Source organism: Lepisma saccharinum, chromosome 22 (assembly GCF_977018435.1).
Source record: "Lepisma saccharinum chromosome 22, izLepSacc3.1, whole genome shotgun sequence".
Taxonomy (NCBI): domain Eukaryota; kingdom Metazoa; phylum Arthropoda; class Insecta; order Zygentoma; family Lepismatidae; genus Lepisma; species Lepisma saccharinum.
The window spans coordinates 66,318,760-66,341,084 of NC_139250.1; positions in this window are offsets into that span (position 1 = coordinate 66,318,760).

A 22,325-nucleotide genomic window follows, 5' to 3' on the forward strand; every position below is an offset into this window, starting at 1 on the left:
TAATGGCAGGCCCATATACCTAAGATTTCTAGATTCATATAGATTTCTGTCGGCTAGCCTTGCCACTCTGGCCAGTCAATTATCTGATGCCCAATTCAAAATTACGTCTGACACGTTTCCAAATTTGGACCTGAAATTGCTTAGGCGTAAGGGTGTATATCAATACGATTATGTTACTGATTTTTCTAAATTTGAGAAGTGTGCTTTGCCACCGCACGAAGCGTTCTACAGAAAACTCAGAGCATCAGGAATTAGTGATGATGATTATCGCCATGCCCAGTTGATGTGGACCAACTTAAATTGTCGGAATCTTGGTGATTATCATAAATACTATTTGGCACTCGATGTGACGCCTTTAGCCGTTGTACTTGAAGCATTTCGAGCATACTCAATACAAAATTATTACCTTGACCCAGTCTATTTCTACAGTGCTCCAGGCCTAGCATGATCTGCGATGTTTCTGAAAACTAAAATAATATTGGATCTGATCCAGGACCAGGACATGTATCTGTTCATCGAACAATGTATACGAGGGGGCATAGTACAATGTTCTTAAAGATATGCCAGAGCCAACAACAAGTATGTTCCCGATTATGATCCTGCACATGCATCAAACTATATACTTTATGTGGATGCCAACAGCCTGTATAGTTATACCATGATGAAAAAAATGCCATATGCAGGGCTTGAGTGGGTTGAAAATTTTAATATTAAGAATCTTCAAGACTTTGATGACAGTGACTATGGCCTGTTCTTAGAGGTGGATCTGGCAATTCCTGATAATTTGCACAGCCAGCTTTCTGATCTACCGCAAATTGCTGAGTTCCAGTGTCCACCTGACTCTAAACAGAAGAAGCTGATGATGACTCTGGAGCAAAAAAACAGAGTTATGGCATATACTGTAAGAACCTCCAGTTCCTGATGCGTCATGGTGTTAAAGTGACCAATGTTTGCAAAATCTTGAGGTTCAAGCACTCAAGATGGTTGAGGCCATATATTGATACAAACACCGAACTTCGAACACGTGCTTTAACCCAATTTGACAAGACCTTGTTCAAATTGATGTTCAATTCGGTGTATGGTAAGACCATAGAAAATGTCAGAAAACTTAATGATGTCAAATTGGTTACTGGCCCCGGCCAGAGCAAAAAATTGGTAGCACAGCCCAACTTCAATTACGGAAGAATTTATGACGATAATCTGGCGCTTTTTAACATGAATCAAAACAAAGATCAAGTTTGATAAACGTATTTATGTAGGGGCTGTAATGTTAGAATTGGACAAATTATACATGTTGGAGCTATATTTTGATGTGCTTAAGACTTTTTATGGTGATCGTGTAAAACTGATGTATATGGACACGGATAGCTATATTCTTGATATTCAGACAGATGAGGTTTATAAAGATATAGCACAGCCTGCATTGCTTGACTATTTCGATACTAGCGAATTGCCTGGCCATCTGAATATTCAACCACACAACAAAAAAGTGCCTGGCAATTTAAAAGACGAGACACTTGGCGATGTTATTGTAGCATTTCCTGGGCTAAGGGCCAAGATGTGCATCTTTGAAACATCTAGTGAAAAACCAAGGGTGCTGGTAGAGTAACTGTAGACAAGGAGCTCAGATTTGAAGATTACGAAGGTTGTCTCAAATTATGTAGCACAATGAGAACATCAGAATGCAAAATCCAGAGTATGGATCACTTGTTGACCACAAATATTGTAAGAAAGGTTGCTCTGGACCCACATGACGATAAGAGATGCGTTTTATCATGTTGCATACATACTATACCATGGGGTCATTGTGATTTGAAAAGTGGTAATCAATGCCCAATTACAGAGCATGCCTTGCAATAAATAAACATGCCAATGAACTTATTTGGTTTAAAAAACAGGCTACTTTGGACCTGCCAACACCAGCACCCTCTCCTGATATACAGTCTATACTATATAATGTAATTGGTTTGTTAATTATTCATCTTAATAGCATACTTACAGATGTTGATGTTAATACAGGTAAAACATTGTACATATTTAACAATAACTTAAACCACTACCAGTTACCTGTAAGTGGTCAATTACAATTTATTAAAACCCCAGAGGGCAATGTCAAGGTTTCAGTATGCAGAAATATTTACAGAATTAAGCACTCAAACATGGTTTCTGGCACTGTATATACTGTCTCTGCCTGTGACTGCTTATATATTGAGGTCCTGGGACACTACGACAAGCTTATATCTGTTCTTATATAATTAAGAATCAGATACTCCATAATAAATAACCGCTAAAAACACAATGCCTAACGATATATTTGGCCATACAAGGCGCGAAGATCACAGCGACGAGATTCTGATGCTTGACGTGAGAGTCAAAATATTATGAAGCGATTTACAAGCTCTACAAACCACACTTAATGCCAGTCTTCAACTTGAGATTACCAATTTACAATCACAGTGCATGGACCCTCTTCTTAAAATCGACTCAGAACTTAAATTGCTGCTTCAGAAATACACTGACTTGGCTACACTAGATAATCACAGAGTCTTGAGGCTGTAGCAGCTCTTCAAGCCACATTCAAGACTCAGGCTACCAACTCTGAGCAACTGAAACAGCAACTAGAAGAGCAGATTGGTAGTGTCCAGACACAGTTCCAAACAATTGTCAAAAGCATAAAATCCCAAGATGATTTCGATCTACTGATTTCTACTTTAAAAGAACAGATTCAATCACTACAGATACCTAATCTGGACCCCTTAAACAATGCTACGGCCGAGGTCAAAAACAAAATTGAGACACTAGAAAATTTTATCAACAACCTACCATCTTCGGATGCTCTGAGTCCTATTACTCGTAGTGTTGCCAACATCAAGCTACAACTAGAGACATACGAGGATTTTGGCAAAATTCAGAGTACCATAAGCCATCTTGAGGGTACCATAGCAGCAGTACGCAACATTCTGACAAGTGCACAAGAAACTCTGGAGTCCGTTTACCTGGTATCGTAGACGCCCTTTGCCAGTGTCCAGCAACAGATAACCAAACTTGCAAATCTTAATACCGAATCTGAGCTATCCCACTTTCATCACTTGATCGATGATATTCAAACAAAGCTTGAAATTTTACAACAATCGACACCTACGCAGGCAGACATAGCCCTGCTCCAAGATGCTATGCGTAGTGTGGCTGACGGTAGTGAATTAAATACTGTAAAATTGGCACTTGATTCTCTGCAGAATACAGCGGCCAATCTGCTTACATCACAGGAACTTAATAATATTAAGAGAGCCGTACATCGCATATTGAAATCAGAAGACATAAAGAATATTCAGACAGAGATCAAACAGTTTACTCAGACATTGGCTACTCTTCCAACCAATCAGCATATTAACGAACTGCATGCCCTGTTTGAGGATATCAGAACCCAAGTCCATGATCTTACAGCCCAAAGTTCAAAATTGGCTGTTGTTGAAAATCTACAGCAAATTGTAAGCCAACATCAAACAACAGCTAGGGACCATAGAATCCAACCAAGCCAATGCTCTGTCTGTTTTTGTCACGCAGCTTCAAGAGATTGTGCAACAATACAAGAAACTTGCTGTGGACATAAAAATCAAACCAGGCCACGACGAGATTGTTAGGACTATCAACGAGCACCTTGAATCTGTAATAAGTAGATTGCTTACAGCAGAAGAAGAAATAACAGGCCTAATCGAGAATCCTAAGCACACAGTAATCCTTGAATTGTACAGTGTCCTCAACAAAAAATACGAATCAGCGTTTACACAAAGTGGCAAACTGTATATGTTGTCCCCTGTACAATTTTATTATCAGTTCTTCGTAAGGGGCACACTCAAACCGATCAAGATCAAATACTGGTTACAACCACAGGCACACTACTACCCTACCTTGTCAATAGCCAATGCTGACAACATACCAAAAATCACCAGTTTGGAGTTGGAGGATTTTACAGACCCCGATACAATAGAAACAGTCTATGCTGAAGATGATGGTTCTTTGAAGTTTGACATACAAATAGGATATAAGCTGTATTTAGAAAATCCTGCAGTATCAGCTGCTGAACACCCCATAGTTGCAATATTCTTCTTTACATACTATGTCTAGACAAACCATAGTTGACGAGCTACACAGACCAGCCAGACGTAACTATAAGCGACTGCCAGTGGTAACAAAAGGCATAGACGATTTGCGGAAAGCTGACTTGGTTGAGATGGCAAGTGGACAACTGGAAAACATACACAAGATCAACAAGGGCTACAAGTATCTACTTACTGCCAAAGATACATTTTCGAAATATGCCTTGGCTGTGCCACTCAAATCCAAGACTGGATCATGTGTTACAGAAGCTTTTAGAACAATCATCAATCAGAGTGGCGGATTACCGCGCTATCTACAAACAGATAACGGTAAAGAATTCTATAATTTGGTGTTTCAACAATTGTTAGGAGCCAGTCAATATAACATTACTCAAGTTACAGCGATATCTAAGCCTCTATTGTAGAAAGATTCAACAGGACCGTAAAAAGTCATATGTATAAGCAATTTACGCTTCAAGGTAATTATAAATGTTTTGCTATGATCCCAGAACTTCTAGATCAGTATAACAACTCGGTCCACACCACAAATAATAAGAATCCATCTGATGTAACCAAATCTGACGAGCAGCAATTAATGAACACTGTTTACTATCCGAGATATCAGCCAACAACCAGAAGACCTAAATACATGGTAGGTGATCAAGTAAGGATTAGTAAATATAAACATATATTCAAAAGAGGTTTTACTAGAAACTGGAGAACTGAATTATTTACAGTGGTTCAAGTTATACCTGGGACCCGTAACACATATATAATAAAATACAATCACAACAAAATCCTCAAGGGCCGATTCTATGAAGAAGAACTTAGCAAAACTAAACAGCCTGACACATATCTCATAGAAAATGTCATCCGCAAAAAAGGCATCAAGCTACTGGTCAAATGGCTAGGTCATCCGGAAAACTGCTGGATCAAAGCAGACAAAGTGATACTATGAACACCTGGGATGTTATAAAGCGACTACCAGAGCCCGAACAGTAAGACTAAGAAAATTGGCGATCTACAACCTGAGAATATTCGTTATCTTATTGTTGGGCCGCCGGGTTACGGTAAGACTACGCTACTGGTTGATAATTTTTTACTGGCACCTAACTCGTTAGACTGAAAAAACAGGCACTTGTACGTCTTTTCTAAGAGCTTAGAACAATTAAAATATCAGCAGGTGATGAAGCTATACGATGGACTGAATATAGCCATTTTTGAATCAGATGTTAAGCCACTCGATGACTGTCTCGATAACTCTGTTGTTGTGTTTGATGACATTATACGGGATAATCAAAAAGAGCTTCGAAATTTTTTTACAGAGGGGTGGCACAAAGAGATAGATTGCTTCTACCTGGCACAGACCTTTTCTAAAATACCGAAACAGCTGCTACGAGACAACAGCAATTTCATATGTGCATTTCGTCAAGATCATACTAACCTCAAACACATACATGACGAGTATGAAGGTGCTGACTTAAGCTACAACGATTTTTCAAAGTTTTGTGATAGGTGCTGGAACCAGGACACTTACGGGTTTGTCACAATCAATATGACAAGGAAGCCCAACAATGGTAAATATATGAGTAAAATCAATGATTTTCTAGACGTATAGACGTATATAAACCGCCATGAAACGACCAATCGTTGACGATCTTAAATTAAGAGACTATCTTGTAAAACGATTCAAGGGATGAAAATCAGAGAACCGAAGTTATTATGAACAACACAAACGCACAGAACAGCCTATTATTGATGCTATTAGTGAACTGGGTAAAAATATCAAAACTGTTACAGAGCAGAACCAAAATTTGATCACAGAGCTTGTGCCGGTAGCTGCTCGGAACAAATTAGATTATCCAATCACCCCACTTTCTAGTATTCATACACCCAGTCCTGTTCGTTCTCAAAGAATCGAAGCTAGTCAGGATCCTATTGAATTGGGCTTTCTTGGTCAAAAATATTTAAGCACACCTAAAGACAACAAAGACGAGGTGTTCGGTTTATACGCTGACACAGAGCTTAACGGTGGCATCATACATAAAATTGGCAATTTTAGGATAACCTTTATGGGCGATGATCTGATTGTATATTCAGAATCTCATCTTGGAGAAAGAGGTGGTATTATTAAGTGTCCTGGAACTCCTGGATTGTTGAAACTGATGACTAGTAGTCGGCCTGACAACTATACAGATCAAGACTATGAGTACTACAAAGAAATACTAATAAAATCGGATGAACCGTACCAAAACAACGACCCTACACAAAAAAGAGTCAAGACTAGCAGTGGAGCAAAATACAACAACTTAATCAAACTCATATGGACACAAATCAAGACAGGTAGCGGGATCAAACAGTACAACACCCTGCCTAAAGATATTGTCTTGTATGACGATGTAAGAAAACTAATAGATAGGCTGCTCGTCATAGCTGGGCAAGAAAATGCCGGTAAACACAACTTTTACAACGAAAAATTCGGAATTATGGATATGATAGCCACCAAATTGTCTAATTTTATAGTCAACGACACTAAGGGCATTGAATATCTTATAAAAATTATTAATACTCTACCGCCTAAATTTTGGAATATCTCTGAGGGTCGGGGGCTGGTTAATGACATCATAAACAAGCTGCCATTTGAGCTACACTTACCAAACTATCAGTATTGTGGTCCTGGTACCAAGCTAGACCATAGACTAAACAGAGGGGACCCAGGTGTTAATCCGCTGGACGCTGCTTGTAGAGACCATGACATACCATACAACACACATACCAATCTTGACAAGCGACATGTGGCAGACAAAAAATTAGAAGATTAGTAATCAGAGATGCTTTGAGTGAAAAAATAGCAGCATTAGGGACCACCATAGCTATGAACACCAAACAAAAACTGGGGTGGGGGTTGTAATAGATTAAATAAATTAGCCCAGCAATAAGTGTTACGACTTAAATTTAAACCACTTAATTAAGCTATGTAATCCCCAAATATGTATATAATAAACCTACGATGAAGGCCAAGGATGTTGTGTATCAGATACCTTATGCAGGTCTTAAATCTCTTGGTACTATCGATAGTTTTTTAACCAAAAAACGGCGCAAAAAGAAAAGCTCTTGTCTTGCCTAAGGCCATGGTATTAAGTTGTCACTTAGCACCAGCCAATTAAAAAAATTACAGTAATCCAGAAAAAATCACATGTAGGTGGCTTTATATTTATTATCCCGGCTATCTTAGCAGTACTCGGTGCAGTTCGTAGCTTAGCAGGAAGATCGGCTGCCCTAGCAAAATCTGTAATAGATGCCAAGAAGAATAAGGCCGAATTAGCTTAACAAAGACGCCATAATCTGGCCATAGAAAAACAAGGCAAATGTCTTAAAGAGAGTCATAAATAAGTTTAAGAAAACAAGCACCGCTTACCAACAAAGATATTGAAGCTTTAATCGAACCACTGGGCATCAAAAATTTTAGAGGCAGTACATGTCTGATTCTTTACCTGAACAACCGCTCAAAAAAGAGTGCGGCATAATCAATTTGGATAGCTACAAAAATCAGGGCACACAATGGATCTGCTATCCTAAATATTCAAACAACGAGGCGTTTGTGTTCGATTCGTTTGGGGGGATTCCACCTAATAATGTAGTAAAATATGTAAAATCTCATAATCTGTATTATAATGACGATCATATTCAAAATTTTGAAGATATTAATTGTGGACATCTGTGTTTATCTGTTCTTATCCCAAATAAATAAAACATCAATTGAAGATTTTCAAGGGGCCCTGTGGTATCTAAAACATCATGGGCATATTCCATCTGACCAGACAGAATTCAATCTTAAAACTCAAATTACATGATGTTATTATGTATCCCAAATCAATAGCTCTTAGAGCATTCTACGGCATATACTTAATCCCTAATATTACACACCATAACAACAGAATCACAGTTGGGGATCAAAAAATTGTCATCACTCCAGGAAGTATAATATATCTACTTTTAATGCTCAGTTACCTAGTGGTGTTGTCTTAACTCAAAATTGTGTCACTCACAGAGTAGAGATTGTGTCTGCTACACAGACAGTGTATCTGGGTACTAAAGCAGAGCTATTAGCCTTCCAGAACAACACAAAACTTGAACCAGCCATCAAACACACTGTTGTAAATATACCTAAATTTTGTTAATATACCTAAATTCTTGACCATAGAGACTCTGAATATTCATTGAAATGTGGCCGAGGGCATGATCACCAAATCATATGGCATAAGCACTCACAAACAAACTGGCATCATCGCAACATTCAAACCTAACTCTGAATTCATGGAGCCAGTCATCTACACTCCATCATAACACTATTTTCCAGTGTGCCATAATAGAATCGACTACATTGAGTTGGTGGTCACTAACGAAAAAGAAGAATTAGTTGATTTTGCCGGAGCCACAACAACCGCCATCATAGAGATTAATATAAAAATAAAATACATATTAAAATGGAGCATATCGAAAGCTACGAGCTACAGTCGTTCCCTCCGAACCGTAGGATATTTCCCAATACCCTACCTGATGAAGGCAAATGTCTTATTCAGACTATGGAGCTAAGAATCCTGGTTGTTGAATACGAAGCAGAGATATTAAAAAATCCACAGGTGCCTTTACAATTTTATACATATCAATGTGTACAGAAGCCTGCCACTGGTAGCTATTACGAATTCGATGCTACGAATTCATTTTATAGTATACAATATGACATGCCAGATTTTGTGGTGGTGCTGTTTCAGACTGGTCGAGAAGACAACCAGCAACAAAATTCAAGTAAGTTCGATAACTGCAATATCAAGAACATATATCTTAAAGACGGCAGAAACGAGGTGTTTCCTAGAGAAAATTATAATTTAGATATGTCGAAGGATGATTTTCATAAATTATACGAGGCCTACACAGCATACAAAAGAATCACTATTGGCAATACCGACATTCATTACTCACCCGATGAATTCAAAGCACAGAGGCCGATGTTTGTAATCAACACCTCAAAACGCAAGCAAGTTGAAGTTAATAACAGGACAAACATTAAAATAATCTGTGAATTCCTTGATACACCACCTGCCGACACCACATGCAGTGTTATTCTTATAGGTCAGAAATCATATGTTTATGATATAAGAAATGAAAGAGTTACAGAGCAATTCTAGAAAGCCTCTACATAATGCATTGTCTTAGTACTAGATATACAAGTTGAGCCTGGTGCCCAATTAAAATATTCGGGTTAACATATTAATACTCTGAACTGACTGTCAAGTATTTAAGCACACTTGACAATATTATACTAAAGGCAATAAGCACATATGAGCATCTTGGCCTAGTTTTAAGTGTGGCCAAAACAATGCCAAGAGGGGCATATTTTTTACGATCCTATGGACAACAATCTGACAGATGCAGATTTTTGTACGTGTAGCCAAATCAATCTGAGGGGGTCATAGTTTTCACGGGATATCCCCGAGGTTTTTTTACTAAATTCTTGGATTCAAGGGGTAGCACACTGTAGGCAATAAGCTTATATAAGCATCTTGACATAGTTTTAAGTTTAGCCAAAACCAGTCTGAGGGGAGTCATATATTTGTCTTCCAGTAATAAGACCAATCATACTACTCATTGTGCCTGTATTATCGCGATCTTCAGGGAGAGGTGTTCGTAATGCTTCTGCGGAACACCCAGGGAGAGGGCACGTTATACGGGCACTAAGAAGGGGTTTGGTGTCACCGGATGCATTTTGGCGTGTTAAAGCCATGAAAGGGGAAAGTCAACCAAACACAAAAGTGGGTACTCAAGAATCGAAAAAACGACCAGATCGAAACGAATGGAATCCATACGAAAGAACATAACGACAACACAAAAAATCTAATGGACAACACCTAATCGCCCTGAGAGAAAACAACAAAATGACCAACAACAGAGAGACAACACACCCATGTGTACAACAAAAAGAACCCAATAGGTACCAGAATACTGCCCTCCGCCGTACTATGGCAGAAAAAGCCGCACCTCCACCACTTATGCAACGCCAAGGGGGCTTTGACGTCACTTGGGGTTATAGCTCAGGGTGGTTCATGGATACTTCAATAATACATTTTCTAATGTTTATTTTCTCTATAATTTACACAAGGTTCCTTAAATTCGGATCTATAAGACCAGTAATGCACATATAGCATAGTGTACAACTACTAAGACACTATGTTCTCTAATACTAAGTTCTAATCCCATAAGTAGCTGAATGGAGATAATCTAAGGCGACATATTATAGAAGTATATAATAAAGTCCTCTTCACCTAGGATTGGCAGAAGCGACACCATCAGCGTCAGGCAGCAATTCCCCTGGTACAGGATGATGTTTTCTTTAAAGGGGGGTTATACCATTTCAGTCAGCGTGTCAAAAGACCTCTATTCCAGTGTCCATTTTCGCATAAGTCCATTTCCTACTGTCTTTTCCTTCAGAGGACAAGCTATCAGGGCGATCACTATCTCATACACGTGGAGGGGTTGGGGGACAACATGTGCATGTGGAAATCTTGGTTGAGGTCACTAGCGATTGCTATCTGACCTCGTCTCCTCTAATGACAGATTATCTCACTCTTGCGTTTGCTAGGCCACATCCTGTTATTCAACTGTGTTGATTACCAGAATAAATTAAAGATGGTATCCTTCCTTTGACTTTTCCTAGAGGAAGTATCGGACTCGCTATCTTTGTGGCTTGTTTGGCAGAAGCCTGAAAAATATCATTTTTACTTAATACAACTAATTGTTTGAGACTGGTGTTACTATTGCCAATACAATAAAGAATTTTGCCCGTTTCAAGATGGAACTGAATAAAATAGAGATTTCTTTTGCAATGAAACACCCGTACCATAAGGCTGGTTATGATGAGAGATGAAGCTGGATTTAATTAGATATTTAGAATTGTTTTAATTAATAATACACTTAAAAATTAATGCTTCAGATATCATCCTGGATGGGGAATGGCCATATAACTGAAATATTTTTAAAAAACTTCATGCGCATAAAAATGTAATTCTTAAGAAACAAAGTGAACAAATCGTAAGCACAACACAACACAATTTTAGATTTCCAATTATTCAATTTTATCATTTCCCAGTACAGGTATACAACAATGCAAATTCTTTATATTTCAAAAAATAGGAAACTTTCTTGGCCACAATACTTTCTTGACCTGCCTTTCGATTTCTTGGCTGGTAGACACCCTGAAATAATCCATGACAAATAACCTAAGAACTTCTTCGGATTTGAAATTGTGACGATAGCTGCGAAGTCAAAACCGGAATACGCATAATTAATTTCCGCGATGTGCATATAAATTGTTCACTCCTATTTTCAAGAGTATAAGCACAATGCAATGATGTAATTTGACACAAAAACATGTAAAATTCATCAGTGAAGAAAGCGTAACATCTAGTAGTTGGAATTTGAAATGGGTATTAACAATACATGTGAACGAGATATGTGGTACAATCATAGCCTGGCATACACGCACAATATGAGTGAGCAAAGGGCAGGCATCACATATCCAGATTATGTCAAAGGATTAACTTTTGCCAGAAGAAAGAAAAAAATCTACTGTCATTTTCATTTAATGAACATGTGACTTGGATGGATCAAAGTTTAACTCAACAGTGTGTAACAATACATTGAGTGTGTTATGTGTTCCATCAAAAAACAGAAGGTACAAGATAATGGGCTTCTCACATAAATTTCAATTTTGAAATGCACAAACAATACCAAACTCAGTTTGTCTCACAGCACAATCGCAGCGCCTCTACCTGTGCTCATTTACACTGCACCATAGGCTATACAAACAAAGAGTCCAAATTCGTGATCACAATAAAACGTACCAGACACTTATGATCAATTGCTTCCTATCAACATTTCTCTTGCATAAAATACTCATTATATTTCAGATCAAATTAACAGTATAACCTTTTCTTGTACTCAATAATTTAGACAAACATCAGCTTAATGGTACACTCTCATCAGGCTTTCTCCCAATTAATGAAGGATATCAAGTGAATTTGATTCACTCACTTACCTCAGCAATTCTCAACTATACCAAGATATACTGAATAGTTGAAAGCATGCTATTCCTGTTGAGAATAACTTTTGGTGTAAGGTACCACAGACGTTTATGTTAATTTATTAACTGACATTTTTTATCGTTTTTCTGTGCATGTGTGTGCACATTTATGCACATTGCTTCCAAGAATTACCACATGTTATAAATTCATAAAAGAACCAAAGGAATTATGAAGATGTATAATTTTCCAAGAGACATGAAAATCACTTTGAGATTGTTGATTGATTTGGTGCTTTAAGTCTACTTTATGCACAGTAAGGCTAATCGGGACTGGGCCTACAGTTTAAAATGAGATTTCAACCAGTATGTGCCTCCACTGGGTATTGAACCAGGGACCGCTTGGTTTCAAGGCGACGACGCTACATCACTTTGAGAAACACTAAACTGTATAATATATAAAAACAAAAAAATAATTTTCAGGGGAAAGCACTGATATATTTTGAGAATAATCTCATTGACTGCTCACATATAAAAGGTCACATTTCATTATTTTCTTCGATACTAAAAAAATACAGTACTTAACCAAGTTAATTGAAATTATTTCGTTCACGTGCACAAGATACACATGTTTTCGGTGACACTAAAACCATGTAATGGAATGTATTGTTATAAGGAAATACCGTTTTGCAGGATAACGTTTTGGTATTCTATGAATATATGATACTTAGTATCAATGCACTTGGATGAATAGGAAATTCATGTTATGGAAACTGCTAAACAACGTTCACAATTAGAATCATAATATTGTAGAAGAGATACCCAGGTGACATCTCATAAAACTAGGATCCCTACCACTAAAACTCACTTTCTCTCCACACACACAAACCCACACACACCCAGGAATGTTTGGAATGCAAAGTAACAAGACTATTGATTTGTCTGTAAAAAAACTAGATTACATGAAAATTCTTGCCAACATTTCTCTTAATATTTAATTTGCTTTAATAAGATTTATTATTCTACACACACACACACACACACACACACACACACACACACACACACACACACACACACACACACACACACACACACATACGTGTAAACGTGGTCTTATAAGGCCCGAGTGAGTGTACATATGTTGTTGGAACCACTATAATTTGACAAATTAGCATAATCAGATTCATTTTAAAATGTCGAGACCATGCATGTGATTACAAATACCACCGTGGTTTTTGAAAATTATCATTTATGCAGTTTTCCTTACGAAAAAATGGTTACTATTCTTGTTGGAACCTGGTACCAATATCACCTGTCTAATTTACGTGTTGTAATTTTTAATACCATTGCATCCGTTGTGGGTACCAATCAATATTGCAAAACCCGTCCAACCAATCACAATTCTTATAGGTCACATGATTTCCTCCTGTGTGTAAGCAGCTACGTGCCATACCGAATTGGGCAAAAAGTTGTGAAACGCGCTTTACAGCGTCAATTGAGAGCGCGTAGCTTGCTTGCACTGATCTGTCTCGGCGTAGAGCATTCGGAAGGGGGAGGGGGAAAAGAAAGAGTTCCTTTCGCGGCGGAGTTAGGAAGGGATTAACTGCTCCGCAGTCAGTGGCGTACTTAAGGGTTTTTTGCCCCACTGTGGAATTGAGAAAATAATCACATTTACCCTAATCGCTGACTCTTAATTTTTACTTTGCATACTTTTATGTGTTGTTTGAAGATTTCAGAAATCAAAGCAGGCTTGTGCGGCCTATCATGCCGCAAAAGTGTGAAAAGAAGCTCTTTATTAGCATGCTACCAAGCGAAACGCAATAGGAAACAAGCGACAAAAGATACGTATCGCTTGGAATTGAACCCTCAGTAATCAATTCGACCTTTCGCATTGATGCGACAGGACAAGCTGCTCATGTCGCTTGCGTGTCGATGCATTAGGTTTTTCAAGCATGAGCGGTGAATGTCCTGCTTTAGATTGAAGTCGCCAGTGTTCATGGGAGTCCGGAAGGGTTGGGCAAGGGGGAGCCGTGCCCCCCGGAAAATGAAAGTCAACCAAAAAGTATATATTTCACACATATAATTTCAATTCTGCCACAATAATCTGTGTTTATTAATGCACGAACATGATAAATTCAAATGTAAGCAATGTTTTTTGAGGGAACATTGGGGAAAATTTGGCTTATTTGCCTCCCCTGGAAAAAAATACCTTCCTTGCCCCTCCCTGGCGTCCATGCCAGTGTTGTCTGTCGATTGTCGCCTGCCACTTGTCGCTTCGATCTGAAGTCTCCTTGAAGGGGTCAGGGGAAGAATTCTGACGGAGGCGACAAGCGACAGTGTGATTCCACATCGACAAGTGACACGGGTCCCTTTTGTCTTGTAGACTAAAACATTCACCGCCCGTGCACGACAACAAGTGGAGGCGTCACGAAGAGCAACATTGATAAAATAGCCAGTTTGAGTGACACAAGCAAGCGACATGCAATATTTGCAGCTTACCGTGATGTATTTGTTCGATACGTTTCTTTGATTACCGAGGCTTGTCGCTTGTCGCGTTACGCTTCGGTCTGGAATCTGCTTAAACGGCATAAACGGCAGGCGACTAGCGACATGGAGATTTTATACCAAAGCGACAAGCGACAAGCGACATTAGACCATTCAATATAAGGCAAAACATTCACCGCGCATGCGCGAACAAAAGTACGAAGCGACATGATGCACGGTATTAACAAAACTGGCCAATCAGAGCGACACGCAATCTACAAGCGACACCTGCATCTTGTCGTGTCGCTTCTGTTCGAAAGGTCCAATTCATTACTGCTGGTTCGCTTCCAAGGGACACGTGTTGGTTGTCGCTTTCGTGTGTAATCTCCCTTACAAAGGAAAAAAGCTGCAAACGACAGACGACAAGTGACAGGTGACAAGCGACACTAGCACAGTTAGTCTAAATCCAAACATTCACCGCGCATGAGCTAACAAGAGCACGAGGTGACAGGATGCACGGTATTGAGAAAACGGCCTAATCAGAGCTACACGTGCAGCTTTTCCTGTCGCTTTGATACGAAAGGTTGCATTAATTTCTGAATGCTGGTTTGCAAGTTAAGCGTGTCACGTGCCGCTCCCCTCTGAGAGCTACACCAAGCCATTGTTTTATTGAATTCTCCTCAGGAAAGGAAGACAATGCTTATACAAATACAGTCTCCATAGATCATTTGCGAAGCCACTCATTATATTTGAAACTATTTTCTGCGCCTAACGAATTATTCGCTGGAACTAGGATCTCACTTTCCTCATCGTTGTGAAGGGTGACTCGCAATAGAATTGTTACGATTTTATCTCTCCGGTTGAGAACAGAATTTGGAGACTATAGTCCACAAAAATTTACTCCTGTTGGAGTTATTAGATTGGGGGCGGAGGGTGGTGCTTCAGATGGCTGTTCCATGTAGACTGTACATTTGAACAAAAGGAGCAAAGGAAAAGTAACTTATTTAATTTTTTGTAAAATGAATTAAGTGTTAATTTACCAGAAGTCCAGTACAGTAAAACTATCCAAGTATATAATGGTGTGAGTGTTAATGGACATTTTAATTAAACCTTTCTTCACAAACTGATTCAATATTGAATAGGGTAGTGGTTCCCAAAGGGTGCCGCGAAATGTTCCGAAATTTTCACTGAAATGCCACTTACTTGTTAGTCTACACAGGGTTTTAGATATGATTGTTCCAAACATGTTCTTATTTAGTACTTTTTACATAAACAATGTTTCTGAATTTGAAATATGTGCTTATTATTTAACTTAAGGCAAGCAACCTAACAACACTAACTTAGCGTTGCAAGTTTTAGATAGGCCTACATTCTGACTTGGGCGCCGCGGAAAAATTTTCAAACTACAAAGTTTGGGATCCCCTGAAATAGGGCATAATTGTAATAATGAATGATTGACGTATAAACTTGATGTGAATCGTATGGAAATGTTTGTTTCGCTAATGGAGCGAACAAGAAAATGTTTTATAAATCTCATTCCTTGCAACCACCCAATTACAGTAACTGTTGATCACCTGACCTCTACTTCCACGTCACCCATGATGTCTGCTGGTGTTCCTTTGCGTTCTATCACCTAGACCACAAGCATTTCGTTTTCGCGCCTTTTTTACCGGACGCCCGGTCCTTTCTTACTTCGGTAGTTCTTCTCGCAGTCAAGTAGGAGGGGTACGAGTTCCACCTAAGGCCTCCCCGATGGCCATGTCGACCTCCGTGGCGGACTGGTTAGCACGGCGCGCTACGACGCCAGGGGTTCCGGGTTCGAGTCCCGGGTAAGGCACGGGTATTTGTGTTTGTCCAAATGAGAAAAGCTGAAAATTGAGAATAACCGAGAAATGAAAATCTTGAGAATATAGTGGAAAACGGGGGATACTTCCGGTTAGGGGTATTCCTTTTAAAAAAATTGCGTAGTGGTTGCTTCGTCGCCTTGTAATCAAAGGGTCCCGGGTTCGTGGTGGATTCCACTTTAAACTATAGATCCATTCCCAATAAGCCTTTCTGTGCATAAAGCGGACTTAAAACTCCAACTTAAACAAACGAGTTCCACCTGCACCAAAAGAAAGCATACAGTCAAGAAGTTTAAATATCGTATGTCTTCATGTCGTTACCCAGTCTCAAACGCAGGATAAAAAATAACCCTTTCTACCACCTTCCTACCTCGATATCACAAACACTTCACCCTTGCAACACGCAACTACGATTAAGAAAGAGAAATGAATTAAAGTTCTCGAGGCCGAGTTGGGACAAGTATATTATTGGTAAATAATCACATCGTACAGTCACGGACACTTCTGTGTTGTAGCAACACTATTGACTTTCAATGGGATCATTACTACCCAGACGTGTCCGTGACTGTACAACCCTAAACTGATGTTGCGTTACATTTCTTTGGCATGTCGACTAAAAAACTCTCATAACATGTCGCAATAAAACAAGTGGCTACACCAAAGCGAGGTAGAGGCGAACACAACATTATTCTGCAGTTATCTCAAGAATCCGATATTAGCAACAGAGGGAGAAATTTCTTAGTCACAAGAAATGCTTTCGATTAACTACTTATAAAAAATAGATGGTGTCGTCTTGGCAGAACAAACTGACTCGACTACAAAGCACCAGAAGCTAACTGTCTCGATTGTTGCGATCATACGGTCTGGTTTATTATTGTGTGTAGTTTTACCAACTAACCTTGAAAGAAACAGTTTGGATCGACGTACACATGGAACATTTCCAACCAATGGCAGCACAAAATATGTGGCTACTAATACACAGCAACGTAGTGCAACAAGCCTACGAGCATACAATGAACAATCTCTATTTTATGGTGGTATTTTAAGACTTTTGATTTCAATGTCGCTGGAAAGGTGTAGAGTTCTTAACACAAAAAATACTAACAAATAAGGTGAATGGGAAACATGCAAGGGTAAAGTAAAGTGCATTACAGCGTTGCATGGATGTAGTTGTATGGGGTCACATATTATATCTCACTTAATGTCCCACTATTTTGGAACATTTCTTGATTTAGGGCAATTATTTGGAAAATATGGACCGACGACGAAGCTGCTATGCCTGCAGTCATCTGTAAAAGACACAGAAAATCTCAGTCCAGATACGAGTGCATCAGCTCAATCTATGGTGTAAACTCGTTCTGACTTTTGTGATTGTTATTCGGCCCAGATTTGAAAACACCACTGATGCAAGGCCTCTTATTGAGTGAGCGTGTCATCCGTTTCATTTCCTCCCTCCTAATTTATGATGGCGGGCCGCACGCAAAAAGTGCGTCATTTTAAAGGGTGGGAAGTTTCATGAACGTTTACTATACCGTAGCTGAGAAATGCTGATTACAATGACAGAAATATATTAACTGGGCTGGGTATCGAACAAGGTATACCTCTGAAGAGGAAGGTGGAATTGGAAAGGTAGAGTTTTGCAAAGTCATGGACAGATGAAACTTTTGATAAGTCACGTATGAGAGATGTCTAAAGATAAAATTCAGCTGGGAATGATGGACCAATAACTGTTTCATAATACATTTCATTCTACATTTCCTCGTTATTACTTTTAATTTGTCAAGCTTTGGGCTGGGTATGCAGTAGTGTTTAGGTAAGCAAATCATGTTTGATGGTTCCCAATGTAAATAGTAATTTCGTTCTATCCACGGGATTTTCGTCCCTTGCTCAGCCTGTCTGTTGCAATTATTACTCATGCATTGGACAAACCATTCGTGATATTAATACTATGCAGGTTCTCTCCGAGAACCACGTACGAAGGTTAACTTTTGCATTCCGAACTCAGTCTCCCTTTGTCTCGGGGGATTAACAATTTCAAATAAGGTATTCTTACTTTTCTTTGATTGTCGTTGTAAATACAAGATTTAGAAAAAATAATAAAATAATAATATTACATTTAGAAAAACTGGGAATGAAACGTTCGATCACAGGTGAGTTTCTTACGTAAACTGTCACAGAAAAACCAACGCTGTTATTCATTTCGTGAATTCATAGTTCATAACTTTGCTATCCCGTTGTTGTTAGTTATTGCGAAAGAGAAAAGTATTTCACTCTGCAAAAGGGCAATCATAATTAATCTCTAATAATAATCGTCATGTTATATGTGGCATGAGGTATCATTTTGTTACACCTTGCTTGTAGCCCGCAGCGAAAATTAGATACCAGTCAAAATAATTCTTACGCACTACTCTCGCAGCCAAACAAATGGGAGAAGGGTAACGACTGTAGGTCACGGCAGTAGATAACACCCACTTGCGCAAGGAGTAGAAGCACTCTGCCATTGTAATATCGAATTGGCACATTTGTAGTCACTGACACTACTGGTTTGTAATTGTCCAATTGAAAGTCAATGAAATCGTTACAACCCAGAACTGTTCGCGACATGATGCAAGAAAGGACAAGTACAAAGCATGCTTTTCTGGAATTCGAAACCTGAAACGTTACCCTTGCGTGCTGCACGTAAATAAAGACGGACTGGAAGTAAAATTTAGATCTGACATTTTTGTTAACACCAGAATATGACGAAGAGAAACACTCGTGTTTTAATTTTTAGTTGAAGTTTGTTGTGAAGGAGAGAGTATAAGCAAGCAACATATCTTTGGTCTTTGGAAACACTCATGTAGTCTGCAGGTCATGCTAATTTCGTGTTAAAGAAAGGAACATACTAGTATTACATTTTCGGGTTAGTGTAGTATTTTTCTTATTTGTCCCTAAGTAACTTGGAGTTCTCGATTATAATTTGGCTGGTGTGTCTGTAGAGGCCCTCCCCGATGGTGTAGTGACAACTTCGTTGTCTTGTAATAAAGATGTCCTGTGTTCGATGGAGACACATAGTGTTATGATTCAACTTTAAACTGTAGGTCCACCATGGCTAGCCTATTTCTACACAAAGTGGATTTATAATAAAAGTTCAAGTCAATTTAAATCACCTGGTTCGTCTATCCTATTATGCACAAAACATCAACAAAACATAGGACAGCTCTATTATTCAGAAATCCTGGTAACGACGAATTGTCCATCGCCAGTGGCGGCAAGGGGGGCACTTCCTCCCTTTTTTTGCAACTTTTATGCTAAACCTCATATACGAAGGGAAACTAAACTGTCTTTGCCACCTTCCCCACAGTTTTGGCACTTTGCACCCCAGTTTTGGAGCACAATTGCCGCCACTATCCTTCACCATTTTCATTCAGTCTGTATTACACAGTGTGATAATAATGAATTGAAAAAATGACATCAATAAGTAGAGGCCGTTGCCCGCTTCAAACTAACGTAATTTATTTCTAAAAACAACATAGGATGTACAATAGAATGAAAATGTAATGAAAATAGCGTTGGGCAATTTTCCTACCATTATCTTTGCCGTTGACTGTGCCTTGGAAGTGTCAATCCCAGAATAAAATGCGTAGGGCAGCCAGTTATGGATTTTATATACCATGTTTCGGTGTATCGCAATACAGGTCACATCGAAGATGTAGAAAATATTTGTTTGATGCCAATACTTGGGGTTGTGCTATATTCATATTTGCAGCAGCCCTAATAAGTATCACGTTTCTTAAAAGTTGTATTCATTTTGCAATCAGGCAACGTCCTGCATTTCTGCACTTCTGTAGGTTTAGTTCCGATTAGCTTATCTATGCATAAAGTGACCTTAAAATACAAACCCAAAACTAAAAATATATGGAGGTGAACGTTCGTTCGTTTTTTTTTTACAAAATTGGGAATCAACGCAAAAGGGATAAGCTTTATGAAAATAATGCAACTTTAGACAAATTAAGTATTACTTCTATTTATACTAAGTAATTTTATGGCACTTTTGTTTGTATTGGGTTAACCGTGACGATCTTATATACTTCTAAACTGTGAATAATGTGAGTAATGTTTTACTAATATATTAGTTTAAGCGCATCCTTCTCTCACTGACATTCGCCAGAATGCACAGTCAAACAGCTAAATAATAGGAAGGGGGACAGGGGCGTGACTTTTCGTGATAGGCAAACGACGGGTCAATGTTCCATTTCGGCTAATTATAACACACATAATACGTAACGTCATTAACTTGTAATGAAAGGGTTCGATACTCGGTCTAGGCGTAGTAGCCAGCTCCCACTTTAAACTGTGGCCCAATCCAAATCAGCCTTTTTGTGGTACTTAAAAAAGTGGAATTAAAACAAATTCAACAAGAACCACCACGTAATATTGTTTGTTACTGAGACACTTTTAACTGATTATTGAAAATTTTCCCGTTTTCTTACTTGATTTGGTTATGCATAGTTCAAGGCACGGTCTCTCATAATGCACCACCTCCAACTTTTCGGTAGATGTTCTTCAACTGAATGAAAAAAGATCCCTAATCGAGTCCTTACCTGCACCACTGCAAATCGGTGGCTCGTCTGGTTTGTCATCCATGGCGGTCATTTTCAATATAGACCCTACTTTCACTCGATATAGCAGAAGCACCACACGAAAGAACAGAATAACACAGGACGATGGCCACAGTAAAGAAAACACGTGTCCGAAGCTCACACGCTACGCTTCCAAATAGCACTCTCTCCATCACCCTATTTGCAGTGTTACATACGCTCTATATTTCGGAGTTACTGATCACATGCAGGTGGTGAATTTACTTATAATAATATACCATACGGCCATTGATCATTGACTTACTTTATAAGGTAATGTGTTGATTACTGAAAAGTTTCACACACGAATAATCGTACAGAGTTAGGTGGTTCCACGGATGCATGTAAAATTCTGGAATTTAGAACACTTTTGGGCAGCGTAGACGAGTTCTTTCCAACACCCTTGCCAAGGACAAACGCGGGCCTGGAATCGCTTGCTTTCGACTTTTTATTTAGCGTGAAGGGCGACGGACAGTGACCATGGAATAACTGCATAAAGCATGACGTCTACTGAGACGGGGAGAAACTCAGCAAATGAACACAACAGACCCGTTCAGTGGGCGATAATCTGAAAGATAACCTGCCAAAAATTTCCTGCTTCGGTTTCGCGCGTTTCACTGTAGTGGGCGTTACACCATTTGATTAAAGTAGAAGCAGACAACAGATCTGATGCCGGAAATATCCATGTTTAGCCGCGTCTCAGTGGCGTCAAGCTTCGGTCTCTTCCTTTTAAAGCGATCAGCTAACCCGCGTGGCTGAGCGAGCCGGTTTATGTTTGCAGGCAATACGACTGCAAATAGGGGAACTGAAATGTCTGTACATGTAAATATGTTGTAGAAATTAATTCCATTCTAAGGTGTTAAATGCATTGAAAAAGATGAACTTAAGATACAAAAATGTTTTTTTAAAAAAACGCAAGTGGTGCTTGCTCCGTTTCCTTTACCGCACGCTTCTGAAAAAAAAACGGGGGATGTTTTGGCAGTGCGTCTCGGTCATCAGCTGTGGCTCTGTTCTACACAACTCAATCGTCCGTCTGCTAGCTCACTGCCTGTTGGGGCAAAGAATATATACAACCCATAATAATATTAATAGTGATAATAATAAAATCGTTGGGACTCCCCCATGGCGCAGTGGTAGCGTCATTGCCTTGTAATCAAGGGGTCCCGGGTTCGATACCCGGTGGAGGCAAAAGTGGTTCGGA